Source organism: Macaca mulatta, chromosome 12, assembly GCF_049350105.2.
Source record: "Macaca mulatta isolate MMU2019108-1 chromosome 12, T2T-MMU8v2.0, whole genome shotgun sequence".
In the NCBI taxonomy this organism is placed as follows: domain Eukaryota; kingdom Metazoa; phylum Chordata; class Mammalia; order Primates; family Cercopithecidae; genus Macaca; species Macaca mulatta.
The window spans coordinates 52,979,579-52,996,282 of NC_133417.1; the positions used below are offsets into that span (position 1 = coordinate 52,979,579).

At 37.4% G+C, this 16,704-nt stretch overlaps 1 protein-coding gene across 10 annotated transcripts in view; it reads right to left on the bottom strand.

Moving 5' to 3' along the window:
• The window catches only part of ORC4 (origin recognition complex subunit 4), a 91,568-nt gene that overhangs the window by 73,043 nt on the left and 1,821 nt on the right, over positions 1-16,704 (bottom strand). Inside the window, exon 2 of one of the 10 annotated variants that reach the window (XM_015110061.3) lies at positions 6,462-6,513. The exons of the other annotated variants lie outside the window; for them this stretch is intronic. The gene's annotated coding sequence lies outside the window, so the exon portion shown is untranslated. The remainder of the gene's footprint in view (positions 1-6,461; positions 6,514-16,704) is intronic. 10 annotated transcript variants of the gene reach the window in all.

Sequence of the window (16,704 nt, forward strand, 5' to 3'; positions counted from 1 at the left end):
TACGGGGTAAACAACAAAATTAAGGCAGAAATAAATAAGTTCTTTGAAACCAATGAGAACAAAGACACAATGTACCAGAATATCTGGGACACAGCTAAAGCAGCGTGTAGAGGGAAGTTTATAGCCCACAGGAGAAAGCAGGAAAGATCGGAAACCAACATCCTGACATCACAATTTAAAAAACTAGAGAAGCAAGAGCAAACAAATTCAAAAGCCAGCAGAAGACAAGAAATAACTAAGACCAGAGCAGAACTGAAGGAGATAGAGACACAAAAACACTCTCAAAAAAAAAAAAAAAAAAAAAAAAAGAATCCAGGAGCTGCTTTTCCAAAAATATTAACAAAATAGATACACCACTAGCCAGACTAATAAAGAAGAAAAGAGAAAAGAATCAAATAGACACACACAAAAAAAAAATGATAAAGGGGATATCACCACTGATTCCATAGAAATACAAACTACCATCAGAGAATACTATAAACACCTCTACACAAATAAACTAGAAAATCTAGAAGAAATGGATGAATTCCTGGACACACACACCCTCCCAAGACTAAATCAGGAAGAAGTCAAATCCCTGAACAGACCAATAACAAGTTCGGAAATTAAGGCAGTAATTAATAGCCTACCAACTAAGAAAAGCCCAGGACCAGATGGATTCACAGACGAATTCTACCAGATGTACAAACAGGAGCTGGTACCATTCCTTCTGAAACTATTCCAAATAAGAGAAAAAGAGGGACTCCTCCCTAACTCATTTTATGGGCCCAGCATCATCCTGATACCAAAACTCTGGCAGAGACACAACAAAAAAAGAAAATTTCAGGCCAATATCCCTGATGAACATCGATGCAAAAATCCTCAATAAAATGCTGGCAAACCGAATAGCAGCACATCAAAAACCTTATCCACGATGATCAAGGCGGCTTCATCCCTGTGATGCAAGGCTGGTTCAACATACACAAATCAGTAAATGTAATCCATCACATAAACAGAACCGATGACAAAAACCATATGATTATCCCAACAGATGTAGAAAAGACCTTTGACAAAATTCAACACGCTTTCATGCTAAAAACTCTCAATAAACTAAGTATCGATGGAACGTATCTCAAAATAATTAGAGCTATTAATGACAAACCCACAGCCAATATCACACTGAATGGGCAAAAATGGGAAGCATTCCCTTTGAAAACTGGCACAAGAAAAGGATGCCCTCTCTCACCACTCCTATTCAACATGATATTGGAAATTCTGGCCAGGGCAATCAGGCAAGAGAAAGAAATAAAAGGTATTCAAATAGGAAGACAGGAAGTCAAATTGTCCCTGTTTGCAGATGACATGATTGTATATTTAGAAAATCCTATTGTCTCAGCCCAAAATCTCCTTAAGCTGATAAACAATTTCAGCAAAGTCTCAGGATACAAAATCAACATGCAAAAACAACAAGCATTCCTATACAGCAATAATAGACAAACAGAGAGCCAAGTCATGAGTGAACTCCCATTCACAATTGCTACAAAGAGAATAAAATACATAGGAATACAACTTACAAGGGATGTGAAGGACCACTTCAATAAGAACTACAAACCAATGCTCAACAAAATAAGAGAGGACACAAACAAGGAAAAATATTCCATGTGCATGGATAGGAAGAATCAATATCATGAAAATGGTCATACTGCCCAAAGTCATTTATAGATTCAATGCTATCCCATTCAAGCTACCATTGACTTTCTTCACAGAATTAGAAAAAACTACTTTAAATTTCATATGGAACCAAAAAAGAGCCCGCATAAACCAAGATAATCCTAAGCAAAAAGGTCAAAGCTGGAGGCACCACGCTACCTGACTTCAAACTATACTACAAGGCTACAGCAACCAAAGCAGCATGGTACTGGTACCAAAACAGATATATAGACCAATGGAACAGAACAGAGTCCTCAGAAATAACACCATACATCAACAACAACATCTGATCTTTGAAAAACCTGATGAAAACAAGCAATGGGGAAAGGATTCTCTATTTAATAAATGGTGTTGGGACAACAGGCTAGCCATATGGAGAAAACTGAAACTGGGCCCCTTCCTTACACCTTATACAAAAATTAACTCAAGATGGATTAAAGACTTAAACATAAGACCTAAAACCATAAAAACCCTAGAAGAAAACCTAGGCAACGTCATTCAGGACATAGGCATGGGCAAAAATTTCATGACTAAAAAACACCAAAAGCAATGGCAACAAAAGGATATGAACAGACACTTCTCAAAAGAAGACATTTATGCAGCCAACCAACATGTGGAAAAAAGCTCATCATTACTGGTCATGAGAGAAATGCAAATCAAAACTATAATGAGATACCATCTCACACCAGTTGGAATGGCAATCATTAAAAAGTCAAAAACAACAGATGCTGGAGAGGATGTGGAAAAACAGGAACGCTTTTACACTGTTGGTGGGAGCATAAATTAGTTCAACTATTGTGGAAGACAGTGTGGCAATTCCTCAAGGATCTAGAACCAGAACTCCAGAAATACCATTTTACCCAGCAATCCCATTACTGGGTATATACCCAAAGGTTTATAAATCATTCTACTGTAAAGACACATGCATATGTATGTTTACTGCAGCACTGTTCACAGCAGCAACGACTTGGAACCAACCCAAATGCCCTCCAATGATAGACTGGATAAAGAAAATGTGGCACATACACGTCACAGAATATTATGCAGCCATAAAAAAGGATGAGTTCATGTCCTCTCTAGGGACATGGATGAAGCTGGAAACCATCATTCTCAGCAAACTAACACAGGAACAGAAAACCAAACACCGCATGTTCTCATAAGCGGGAGCTGAATAATGAGGACACATGGTCACAGGGAGGGGAACGTCACACACAGGGGCCTACTGGCGGATGGGGGGATAGGGGAGGGATAGCATTAGGAAAAATACCTAACGTAGATGACAGGTTAATGGCACATGTATACCTGTGTAACAAACCTACATGTTCTGCACATGCATTCCAGAACTTAAATTATAATAAAAAAGAAAAATTTAAAATAGATGTCTTTTTCCTCACAGAAGAGGCAGAAAAGATTGCCGAAGAGAATCTCCCAGGAATCATCCCCCAGCAGGAACACCAAAATGAACAATTATCCATGCAAAAATAAAAAACAAAAACAAAAACAAAAACAAAACACCTTCATAAGAATCAGCTGGGCACAGTGGTACATGCCCGTAATCCCAGCACTTTGGAAGGCAAAGACGAGTGGATCATTTGATTTCAGTTCAAGACCAGCCTGGGCAACCCGATGAAACCCTGTCTTTACAAAATGTGAAAAAATTAGCCGGGCATGGTGGCATGCGCCTGCAGTGCCAACTACTCGGGAGGCTGAGGTGGGAGGATCACTTGAGCCCAGGAGGTCGGTCGAGGTTGCAATGAGTTGAGATCACACCACTGCACTCCAGCCTGGGTGACAGAGTGAGACCCTGCCTCAAAACAAACAAACAAACACACAAAGAAACAAATAAACAAAAAATCCAAAATCAAGTGAGCAATCATGACCCCTGGTTTTAACCAGGAAAGAGGCACTGAAGAGGGCAGAAAAGACAGTCTTGCACTGACTACACCACCCCTCCGCCAACCCCAGGCAGCACAACACTGAGATAGAATCTGTGTGCTTGGGAGAGAGAGCGAAAGTAAGTGTGGGATTTTGCACTGGAACTCAGTGCTGCTCTGTAACAGCAGAATATAACACAGGGCATTGTGCTGGCGCCCACAGAAGAAGCATTTAGCTCAGTCCTAGGCCAGAGAGAAATCCTCCACTCCAGAGGAAGTAATTGGCCTTCACCACATTCTGACCAAAGTGGTCTAGGGCCCGGAATAAATTGGAGTGACAGGCCACAAGGACTGCATCCTTTGGCAAGCCTTGGTACTGCACTGGCCTTGGAGGTAATGGACTTGAGTTAAAACACAGTGCAACACCACCTGTGGCAGCTAAGGGAATCCCTGAGGCACCCCTCCCCAACCCCTTCAGCTCGGGGTAAGGAGAAGGAAGAGTACAGAGAACTTTGCTTTGCAACCAGAGTATTGGTTCAGTCACAGTAAAATAAAGCAAAAAGACAGATTTCTGAAGCTTTTGATAGCAAGCTGTTGCTCTGGGATGGCATTTACAGATTCACCATAGGCAGGAAGGGAATGGCTGCCCTGATGGGATGGACTCAGTCTTGAAAGAATTCACCACCTGCTGACTAAAGTGGCCTTTGGCCTTGAATAACCAGTGGCAGTCATGCAGGATTGGCCGTGGCCCTTGGGTGAGCCCCAATACTGTGCTGGTCTGCGAGGCTTCAGAGGCAACTCAGCACAGTTCCAACTGTGGTGGCTACAAAAGTGCCTGTATCATCCCCCACCAACACTGGGCAGGCCAGTACAGAGAGACTCCTGACTGAAGGAAAAGGAAGGTAGAGAGCAAGAGACTCTGACTGGTAACCCAGGGAATTCTCCCAATTATCTTCCCAAGTCCATCAGAACTGTGTATGTAGGAGTCTGCAAGAGTCACAGCGTTCCTGTGCTTTGGACGCTCTTTAATGCCAAAATGGCTGCAGTGACTACAGGCTTGAGTCACAACACTCAATCTGCTTTGATTTCTTGGAAAGCCCCCCTGGAGAGTGACAGGAACAAACAAACCCAAACTGTGAAGACTAGCTCTTCCATGCCTAGATATCAAAGAATGTCCACAATTACCAAGAACATCTAGGAAAACAGGACCTCACCAAACAGACTAATCCTGGAGCAGTAAAGATATGTGACCTTTTAGATGGGAAATTCAAAACAGTGGTCTTGAGAAAGCTCAATTTAATTCAAGATAAAAGAGATAAAAAATTCAGAATTATGTAAGAGAAACTTAACAAAGAGACTGAAATGATAAAAAAAACAAGCAGAAATTCTGAAGCTGGAAAATTCAACGGCTGAAAATGCATCAGTCTCTCAACAGCAGAGGCATGAATTAGTGAGCTTGAAGACAGGTTATATGAAAATACAGTCATAAGAGAAAAAAATAATAAAAAACAATAAAGTATGCCTACAAGATCTGGAAAATAGCTCTCAAAAGGCATAATCAAAAAGTTACTGGCCTTAAAGAGGGCGTAGAGAAAGAGACTGAGGTAGAAAGTTTTTTCAAAGAAATAATAGCAGAGTACTTTTCAAAGTTAGAGAAGCCAGAAGAGAGTAGGATGACAAACTTTAGCAGAAACCCTGCAAGCCAGAAGAGAGTAGAATAGTATTAAGCTGGTGCAAAAGTAACCACGGTTTTTGCAATTACTTTTCATGGCAATTAATATTGTGGCAAAAACCATGATAACTTTTGCACCAAACTAATACATCTACTGAAATTATCCTTGAAACATGAGGGAGACATGAAGATTTTCCCAGACTAACAAAAGCTGAGGGATTTCATCAACACCAGACTCATCTTTCAAAAAATGCTAAAGGGAAGTTCTCCAATCTGAAAGAAAAGGACATTAACAAGCAACAAGAAATCATCTGAAGGTATAAAACTCACTGGTAAAAGTAAGTGCACAGATAAATACAGAATACTCTAACCGCTCATATCTTTAGTAGGAAGATTAAAAGACAATCCTATTGTTAGATATGTGTTCTAACCTCCACCTTATCTGGAGAAGCTTCTTCTTTTAGAAAATCCAGCAAAATAACTAAGCCAAGACACGTTAACAAAAAAAGTTTGAGGCCGGCACGGTGGCTCACGCCTGTAATCCCAGCACTTTGGGAGGCCGAGACAGGAGGATCACGAAGTCAGGAGATCAAGACCATCCTGGCCAACACGGTGAAACCCCTTCTCTACTAAAAATAAAAAAAAAATTAGCTGGGCATAGTGGTGGGCGCCTGTAGTCCCAGCTACTCAGGAGTCTGAGGCAGGAGAATGGCGTGAACCCGGGAGGCAGAGCTTGCAGTGAGCCGAGATGGCGCCACTGCACTCCAGCCTGGGGGACAGAGTGAGACTCCATCTCAAAAAAAAAAAAAAAAAAGTTTGAAAAGAAAGTTGTAAGGAAATACAAGGGGGAGGGATTGTTAGATATGAGTTCTAAATTTCTTTTCAAAGAATATGTCAGTATGTTCAATTCTTTGCCTTCTACTTTTAAACTTCCTCGTAAAGCAACCTTTTCCAATTATCTACTCCACCCTGACTCATTCTGATCACCTGCTCCACCCTACATTCCAATCACCTGCTCTACCCTAACTCATTCCAATTATCTGCTACCTGCTCTGCCCTGACTCCCACCAAAGCGCTCACTCCGTCATTCTCTTTAAATTAGCCAATCGGAATTAGTTTAGCCTGTGAGGGCTAACTAAAGTCAACAGGGGAACGACAAAGCAGCAGGGGCTACATGCATCAGGGATAAGAACCCCTTACCCTCCCTTGTCCAAATGTGCACTCACCATTGTTCCATCTGTAAGGGCGCACCTTTCTATATAGAAGTAACTTGCCTTGCTGAGAATTAAAAAGAAAATTTTATATTCGAGTGCTATTTCTTTTGTGGCACCGAAACTTTATATATAACATTATCAAAACAAACAAACAAACAAACAAAAAAACAAAAACAAAACTACTTCAAAACTTAAAAGATAATATAAAAATATATAGAGACAAAACGTCAAAAAGTGAAGGGATGGAGTAAAAGTGTACAGGTTTTAAAGTTTTTTCTGTGCGTGCATTTTTTCTCTTCTTTGCAATCAGAGTTGTCATCAGTTGCAAATAATTGGCTATAAGTTGTTATTTGCTAACCTCATAGTAACCACAAAACAAAAACCTCTAATAGGTACACAAAAAATAAAAAGCAAGAAATTAAAACACTACCAAAAAATAACTTTAGCACAAAGGAAGACAAGGAAAAAAGAAAGGGGGAAAAGCCCAAGAAAAGAACCAGAACAACAATAAAAAGGCAGTAGTAAGTCCTTACCTATCAATAATATACTGAATGTAAATGGACTAAATTCTTCACTATAAAAACATAGACTAACAACAAAAAGATGGAAAAAGATACTGCATGTGAAGAGCCCAAGTAGCTTTGTATCTATTTTTAGATAAAATAGATTTCAACACAAAAACTGTGAAGAGAAAAAAGGTTATCATACAATACAAAAGGTTTTAATTCAGCAAAAGGATATAAAAATGATAAATACATATCTATCCAAAACAGAAGCACTTAAGATATATAAAGTCAAGTGTATTAGAGTTAAGGAGACAGAACCCAATACAGTAATGACTTGGGACTTCAACAGCCCACTTTCACCATTGGACAAATCATCTAGACAGAAAAAAAGTAATGAATTTAATCTGCACTATAGATTAAATGAACCTAATCGATATTTACAGAAGCCATCATACAACAGCTGCAAAATACACATTCTTCTCCTCAGCACATGGAGTATTTCTCAAGGATGGATCCTAAATTCTCCAATCAAAAGAGAGGCGCTGAAGGACTAAACAAAACAAGGCCCTAGTACCTACTACATATAAGAAACTCACTTCATTTATAAAAACATAGATAGACCAAAAGATGGAAAGAGATACTGCACGCAAACAGAAACCCAAAAAGAGCACCATCATGTTAGGCCGCAAAACAAGTCTGATAAAAATTATAAAGTATCTTTTCTAACCACAATGGAATAAAAGTAGAAATAAATAACAAGTGGAACTTTGGAAACTATACAAACACGTAAGAATTAAACAATACGTGCCTGAACAACCAATGAAGTAATTAAGAAGGAAATTTAAAAAATTTCTTGAAACAAATGAAAATGGAAACATAACCTGCTAAAACTATGAGATACAGTTAAAGCTAACACTAAAGAGAACGTTTATAGCGATAAATGTGCAAATCAAACAGTAGAAAACCAAGAAATAAACAATCTAGTAATGCATCTTAAAGAACTAGAAAAGCAACAGCAAACCAAGCCCCAAATTAAGAAAAGAAATAATAAAACAAGAAAATTAATTAAAAACAGAAATAAAATTAAGACTAAAAAAAAATAGAAAAGATCAATGAAATGAAAAGGGTTATTTGGAAAGATAGACAAAATCAATGAACCTTTACCCAGACTAAGAAAAAGAAAAAGAAGATCCAAATAAAATCAGAGACAAAAAAGGTGACATTACAACTGATATCACAAAAATTCAAAGGATCATTGGAGACCGTCATGAACGATCGCATGCCAATAAATTGGAAAACCTAGAAGAAATGAATAAATTCCTAGGCACATACAGCCTAATAAGAGTGAAACATGAAGAAAACCAAAATCTAAATAGAACAATAAGTTTCAAGATACAAACAATAATAAAAAGTCCCCCATCACAGAAAAGGCCAGGACTTCATGGCTTCACCGAATTCCACCAAACATTTAAAGAAGAGCTAACATCAGTCCTACTCAAATCATTCTCCAAAATCATGGAGGATCTCCAATTTCATTTTATGAGGCCAGATTTATTTATTTATTTATTTTGAGACAGAGTCTCACTTTGTTCCCCAGGCGATCTGCAACCTCTGCCTCCTGGGTTCAAGCGATTCTCCTGCCTCAGCCTCCTGAGTAGCTGGGATTACAGGCATGAGTCACCACACCCACCTAATTTTTATATTTTTTGTAGAGATGGGGTTTCACCATGTCAGCCAGGCTAGTCTCAAAATATCTGCCTGCCTCAGCCTTCCAAAGTGCTCGGATTACAGGAGTGAGCTACCATGCCCAGCCCCAGATTTATTCTGATACCAAAACCAAACAAAGATAAAACAACAACAAAAAAGAAACTACAGGTCAGTATCTCTGATGAAAACAGATACAAAAATCCTTAACAAAACAGAGCAAACCAAATTCAACAGCACATTAAAAAGATCATCATAATTAACCGGGATTCATCCCAGGGATGCAAGGATGGTTCAACATATGTAAATCAATCAATGTGATACATCATATCAACAGAATGAAGGACACAAAGCGTATTGTCATTTCAATAGATGACAACAAAATCCTCTTTGATAAAATTCAATAACCCTTCATAAAAACTCTCAGCAAACTGGGGACTGAAGGATCATACCTCAACACGATTAAGCCATATACAACAAACCCACAGTTAGTATCAGACTGAATGGGGGAAAAACTGAAAGCCTTTCTTCTAGGATCTAGAAGAAGGATGGGCATTTTCACCATTATTACTCAAGTTAGTAAGAGAAGTCCTAGCCAGAGTAAACAGAGAAGAGAATGAAATAAAAGACATTTAAATTGGAAAGGAGAAAGTAAAATTATCATTGTTTGCAGCTGATGTGATCTTATATTTGAAAAACCTAAAGACTCCAACAAACTATTAGAACTAATAAACAAATTCAGTAACATTGCAGGATACAAAATCAACATACAAAAATCCATAGAATTTCTCTCTGCCAACAGTGACAACCTATCTGAAAAAGAAATCAAGAAGGTGATCCCATTTACAATAGCTACAAATAACATTAACTATCTAGGAATAAACTTAACCAACTACAATGCAAACTACAAAACATTGATGAAATTAATTGAAGAGGATACAAACAAATGAAAAGACATCCCATGCTCATGAGTTGAAAAAAAATAATATGTTAAAATGACAATACTCCCCACAGCAATCCACACATTCAAAGCCATCCCTATCAAGAGCAATGACATTCTTCACAGCAACAGAAAAAAAAAATCCTAAAATTGTATGGAACCACAAAAGATCCTAAATAGCCAAAACAATCCTGACTAAAAAGAACAAAGCTGGTAACTGGTAGAGTTATCACACTACCAGACCTCAAAATATACTACAACGCTGTAGTAACCAAAATAGCATGGTACCGGCATAAAAACAGACACGTAGAACAACAGAACAGAACAGAGAGTCCAGAAATAAATCCGTATATTTAAAGCCAATTAGTTTTTTACTAAGGTGCCAAAAACACTCATTGGGGAAAGGACAGTCTCTTCAATAAATGGTGTTGGGAAAACTGGATGCCCACATTCAGAAGAACAAAAGTAGACCCCTAACTCTTGCCATATACAAAAATCAAAGAAAAATGCATTAAAGACTTAAATCTACGAAACTACTAAAGGAAATCATTGGACAAAAACTCCAGGACATTGGTCTAGGCAAAGACTTCTTAAATAAGACCTCAAAAACACAAGAAACTAAAGCAATAAGATAAAATAAAATATCAACAAATGGGATCTCTCCAAGCCAAAAAGCTTCTGCACGGCAATGAAAACAATAAAATGAAGACATAACAGGTAGAATGGGAGAAAATATTTCAAACTAATATCTGACAAAGGATGAATAACTAGAATACATAAGAATCTTGAATGAACGACTCAATAGGAAAAAAAATTCTGATTTTAATATGGTCAAAAGATCTGAGGAGACATTTCTCAAGAAGACATACAAATGGCAAACAGGTCTATGAAATAATGCTCCACATTATTAATAATCAGAGAAATACAAATCAAAACTATAATGAGGTATCATCTCACCCCAGTTAAAACGGCTTTTATCAAAAAGACAGTCAATATCAGATGCTGGTGAGAATGTGGAGAAAGGGGAACCCTTGCACACTGTTGGTGGAAATGTAAACTGGCACAGTCACAACAGAGAACAGTATGGAGCTCCGAAAAACACAACAAATAGAACTATAATCCAGCAATCTCACTACTGGGTATATACCCAAAAGAAAGGAAATGGCAAAGGATGGATAAAGAAATGTGGTACATATACACAATGGAATGTTATTCAGCCATAAAAAAAATAGAATGAAATTCTGTCATTTTCAACAACATGGATGCGACTGGCAGACATTATAAGGGAAAGAAGCCAGATATAGAAAGGCAAGTATCACATGTTCTTACCCATATGGGGAAGCTTCAAAAAAATTGAAGTCATAGAGATAGTGAGTAAAAAGATGTTACTAGAGACTGGGAAGGGTAGTATTGAGAGGAGAATCAAGAGGAGATGGTTGATGGGTAGAAAAATATAGTTAGAAGGAATAAAATATAGTGTTCAGTAGCACATATAGTAATTACAGCTAAAAATAATTTAGTGTATGTTTTAGAACAATTAAAGGAGTGGAAATGAAGTGTCTCTAACACAAAGAAATGATAAATGCTTGAGGTAATGGATATCTCAATTACTTGATTTGATCATTACACATTGTATTTTTGTATCAAATATCACATGCTCCCCATATTATGTATCCATAATAATTAAAAATTTAAAAAAATTTAAACAAATATATGAGTTAAGTTAAAAAATTTTTGGCTCAAAGCATAAATATCTTAAAATCAAATCTCAGAAGTAAAAAAGAAAGATAATTAGATTTTATTTATGGTAGTGGCAGACAGGACCAAACTTTCTGCTGAGGCCAACAAAAAAACTAAATAATAATGAATGAAATAAGGTAATGTGAAATTTCATACCAAATTCCACGTGAAGGTAAGCCAGAAACAAACCATACACCAAGTAACTTTTGTTCTGAGGACATTTTCCTATCTAGAAGAAAAGGCTGAGAAAAAAGGCTGAGCTAATGGAAGATGTGCAGGTCTGTGGTAAAAAAAAAAAAAAAATCAAAGCACAAGGCCAGGTGTGGTGGCTCATGCCTGTAATCCTATCCTTTGACAGGCCAAGGCAGGAGGATCACTTGAGCCCAGGAATTCAGGATCATTGTGTGCAATAGTGAGACCTCATTTAAAATAAAATAAATAAATACAAAAAATCAAAATCAAAAATAAAAATAAAAGCACATGGCCCGCCAAAGCTGGGGACTCAGATAAGCTACCTAATTTACGTTCAGAGTTTAAAGACAACATCATTAGGATAAGAGGAAATTGAAGGAAAGTAGAATTCATGATCTTAAAATCTTGCTTAACAACTGTAGAATGGTCGAAGTTGAGTTCTTATGTTGAGTTCTTCAGCAACTTCTCCTGTAATTGTAAGAGGATCAATCTGCTTCAATGATTGCTCTCAGTTGGTTGTTGTCAACTTCCAATGGCCTACCACTACACTCCTCATCCTCAAGGCTCTGGTATCCTTCGCAAAACTTTTTGAACCACCACTGCACTGTACGTTCATTAGCGTTCATTAAGGAATTCCAACTACTGAACATGAATAAAGCAACTTAGGACTGACAGCACTCCTAGAGATCTTTCCTAGAAAAATGTACCTTCTTAAGAAAGAGACTATTATTCTAGGACTCATATTCCTGTAATTTTTTAAATACAACTGGTATCAAGGCACACAAGAAAAAAATATCATGAGCTAGCAGACACAGACTTAGAAAATTTAGAAACTGGAATTATCTCCAACAAACAACAAATGAACTACGAATATAGGCGGCCCTTCATAGCCACAGATTCACTCAACCAAGGATTAAAAATATATGTATATTTTAAAAAATATGATGATAAAAAATAATAGAAATTTTTAAAAAGTCATGACAGTATAACAATATTTACATAGCATCTACATTGTATTAGGTACCATAAGTAGTCTAGAGATTATTTAAAATATGTGGGAGGATGTGTGTAGGTTGTATGCAAACATTATGGCATGTTATATAAGGAATTTGAGCTGCCTGTGGATTGTGGTGTCTGCATGGGGTTCTGAAACCAATCTCCCACAGATACTAAGGAGCAACTATACTAAGCCAACAAAAGCAAGATTGTAATTTTCAGCAGGTAACTAGAAACAGCAAGAATATCACCAATATCTTTAGAAAAATACTGATGCATTGATTTAATAATCTTGATGAACACAGGGCAAGATAAAGAATTCCACACGATGATTTAACATTTCCTCTACCCCCACAACCACACTTGACTGGGAGGAAAAAAAAAAAAGAAAAAAAGAATTCCACACAAAAACATCAGAGTGAAACAGCAGAAAAATTACAAACAAAAAAAAAAAAAGAAAAAAAATTCTAAAAGACAGATTTCCTTCAAAGCAGCACGAATTATTAGGTTGGTACAAAATTAATTGTGGATTTTGCATTGTTGGAATTTGCCATTTGATACTGGAATACATTCCTAAATGTGGTTATGTTATATATCATTTTTTCTTTTTTTTTTTTTTTTTTTTTTTTGAGACGGAGTCTCACTCTGTCACCCAGGCTGGAGTGCGTTATATATCATTTTAAAGGGCATTTCTCACTTTATGTTTTTTTGCTAATGACTTATTACTTGCTGTTTGTATTTATTTTGGACTATGGAAATGATGCTAGACAAAAAGCAAAGTCGAGTGATTTTCTTATTCAAGTTCAAAATGTGTCGTAAAACAGCAGAGATGACTCACAACATCAACACTGCATTTGGCCCAGGAATTGCTAATGAACGTACAGTGCAGTGGTGGTTCAAGAAGTTTTGCAAAGGATACCAGAGCCTTGAGGATGAGGAGTGTAGTGGTAGGCCACTGGAAGTTGACAACAACCAACTGAGAGCAATCATTGAAGCAGATCGATCCTCTTACAATTACAGGAGAAGTTGCTGAAGAACTCAACATAAGAACTCAACGTCGACCATTCTACAGTTGTTCAGCATTTGAAGCAAATAGGAAAGGTGAAAAAGCTTGACAAGTGGGTGCCTCGTGAGCTGAGCAAAAATTTAAAATAACACCATTTTAAGTGTTGTCTTCTCTTATTCTCCACAACAATGAACCATTTCTCAATCAGACCGTGAGGTGCAACAAAAAGTCGATTTTATATGACAACCAGCAATGACCAGCTCAGTGGCTGGACCGAGAAGAAGCTCCAAAGCACTTCCCAAAGCCAAACTTGCACCAAAAAAGGGCCATGGTAACTGTTTGGTGGTCTGCTGCCGGTCTGATCCACTACAGCTTTCTGAATCCTGGAGACACCATTACATCTGAGAAGTATGCTCAGTAAATCAATGAGATGCACTTAAAACTGTGATGCCTGCAGCCAGCATGGATCAACAGAAAGGGCCCAATTTTCCACAATAACACCCAGCAGCACATTGCACAACCAACACTTCAAAAGTTGAACAAACAGGGCCACAAAGTTTTGCTTCAACTGCCATATTCACCTGACCTCTCATCAACTGACTACCACTTCTTCAAGCATCTCCACAACTTTTTCAGGGAAAATGATTCCACAACCAGCAGGACACAGGAAAAGGCTTTCCAAGTTTGTGGAATCCTGAAGCATGGGTGGATCACTTGAGGTCAGGAGTTTGAGACCAGCCTAGCCAAAATGGTAAAACTTCACCTCTACTAAAAATAAAAATATTAGCCAGGCATGGTGGCACATGCTTGTAATCCCAGCTACTCGGGAGGCTGAGGCAGGAGAATCACTTGAATTTGGGAGGCAGAGGTTGCAGTGAGCCAAGATCATGCCACTGGATTCCAGCCTGGGCAACAGAGTGAGACTCCATTTCGCGGCGGGGAGCGGGGAGAGGCGGAATCTTCAAAAATCAAAAATAATAATTTAATAATTTGAGGTTAAGAAAGGTTTATGTATCTGAGTTGTTCCAAACATAAAGGTTTCACAGTAACTGAATCAAGTGTCAGTTTTTAAACTTAATTGAACACTAAACAAAACTAAAAATTCAGTTCCTCAGTCACACTAGCCACATTTCAAGTGCTCAAAAGCCACACGCAGCTTGTAGCTACTATAATGAACAGCACAAGCATAGAACTTGTTACCTGGAATTTAAACTACATATAAAATTCAAAGGACAATGATAGCATATAAGACCTACATGAAGATAAAGTTGCCATCCCAGAAGAGAGTAATGCTCCAAGCACAGAGAAGATACTGGCCATACTGCTAGAAATCCCTGAGTAAAACAGACAACCCAATTAAAACACCAAACAAACAAACAAAAAACCAAACCTCCACAAAAGATTTAAAAAGACAATGCACAAAAGATTTAAGAATTAAAAAGACAATTCTAGAAAGAGGAAATCCAAATGGCCGGTAAGTTTTTGAAAAAGTGTTCAAACTCTTTAGTATCCTGGGCAGAGTAAATTAAAACAATAAGATAAAGCCACATTCCTCAATTTGGGAAAACGGAAAAATAACTCTTGGTGAGACAGTAAAAGTAAAGGGATCTACCATATACTGTTGTCAGGGTATAAACTGGTGTGAATTTGAAGATAAACATACGTACTCTACAAAAATCCATGGTAATGTACATAAGAATACATGTACAAGAACATTCATAATAGTATTGTTCATAACTGCTAAAAACGAAACAATCCAAAACTTTATTAATATTAGACTAAACTGTGGCTCATTTCCATTAAGACTTTTTACACTATACTTTTTATACTATAGATTACTATAATCCAATATAAGAACTAGACCTAAATGTACTAATAGAGTTAAATCTTAGCTGTATGAGAGAAAAAGATACATAATGATATGTAATATATAATTCACTTACAATTAAGAAACAGGCAAAACGAATCTAAATTGCTTAGGAATGCTGACATAGGTGGTTAAAGAAATCCTAAGAAAGAATGCAGTAAATAATTGCCATAAAAATCAGGATAGTGTTAACCTCTGAAAGAACTGAGGAAGGGGATGAACAGGAATAGAATATAGAGGGCAGCTTCTCAGGGGCCACAAACATTTTAATTCTTGACTGTGGTAGCGGTTACATAGAGTTCACACTTTATAGCTATTCATTATACTATGTATCGATGTTTGCATGCTTAAATACTAAATGTATGCAAAAAGACACAAAAGATTTAAAATTGTATCTAAGGCACATTAATTGCCTTGCTGTATTTTTTTTTTTCATTACAAAGTGGCAGACAATTGGTTACACTATAAAGAAAATTTTAAAGCACAGGAGTCTACTTTTGATTCCATCAGACATGATTACCGTACACAGTACAAAAGATAGTAAGAGCTAAGCAATGGTGCACAAATGGGGTCCACTATCCAAACTTACAGAAAGTAAGATGTGGAAAATTAGTAACTTTAACTGATAGTGTACCCCTAAAGAAACTACACCGGCCGGGCGCGGTGGCTCACGCCTGTAATCCCAGCACTTTGGGAGGCCGAGGTGGGTAGATCACTTGAGGTCAGGAGTTCGAGACCAGCCTGACCAACATGGTGAATCCCCCGTCTCTACTAAAAACACAAAAAAATTAGCCGGGCGTGGTGGCACATGCCTGTAGTCTCAGCTACTCGGGAGGCTGAGGCAGGAGAATTGCTTGAATCCAGGAGACAAAGTTGCAGTGAGCCCAGATCGCGCCACTGCACTCACTGGGAGACAGCAAGACTCTGACTCAAAAAAAAAAAAAAAAAAAAGAAAAAAAGAAAAAGAACCTACCCAACAGAATTAAATACCAACATAATAAATATGAAGGATTTTAGATTCTTGGTTTTTGAAAAACGTACAAAGATGATATTCCTTCAAAATACCTTTACAAAACAACTGAGACTGTAATGGTTTATATTGATTGTATGAAAACAATGTGAAAAAGAACCAGTACTATTTCACTATAAAAGCTTTACTAATGTAAATGTATAAATTCTTTCTTAAATATTTGAATTCTAATTTTATGATAGAAATTCATTATTTTCATCAAAAACAGCTGGCATTTGGGAAACCAAAGGCTCAAAAACTAAGAATAGTAACCATAGAAGACGAAACAGTCCTT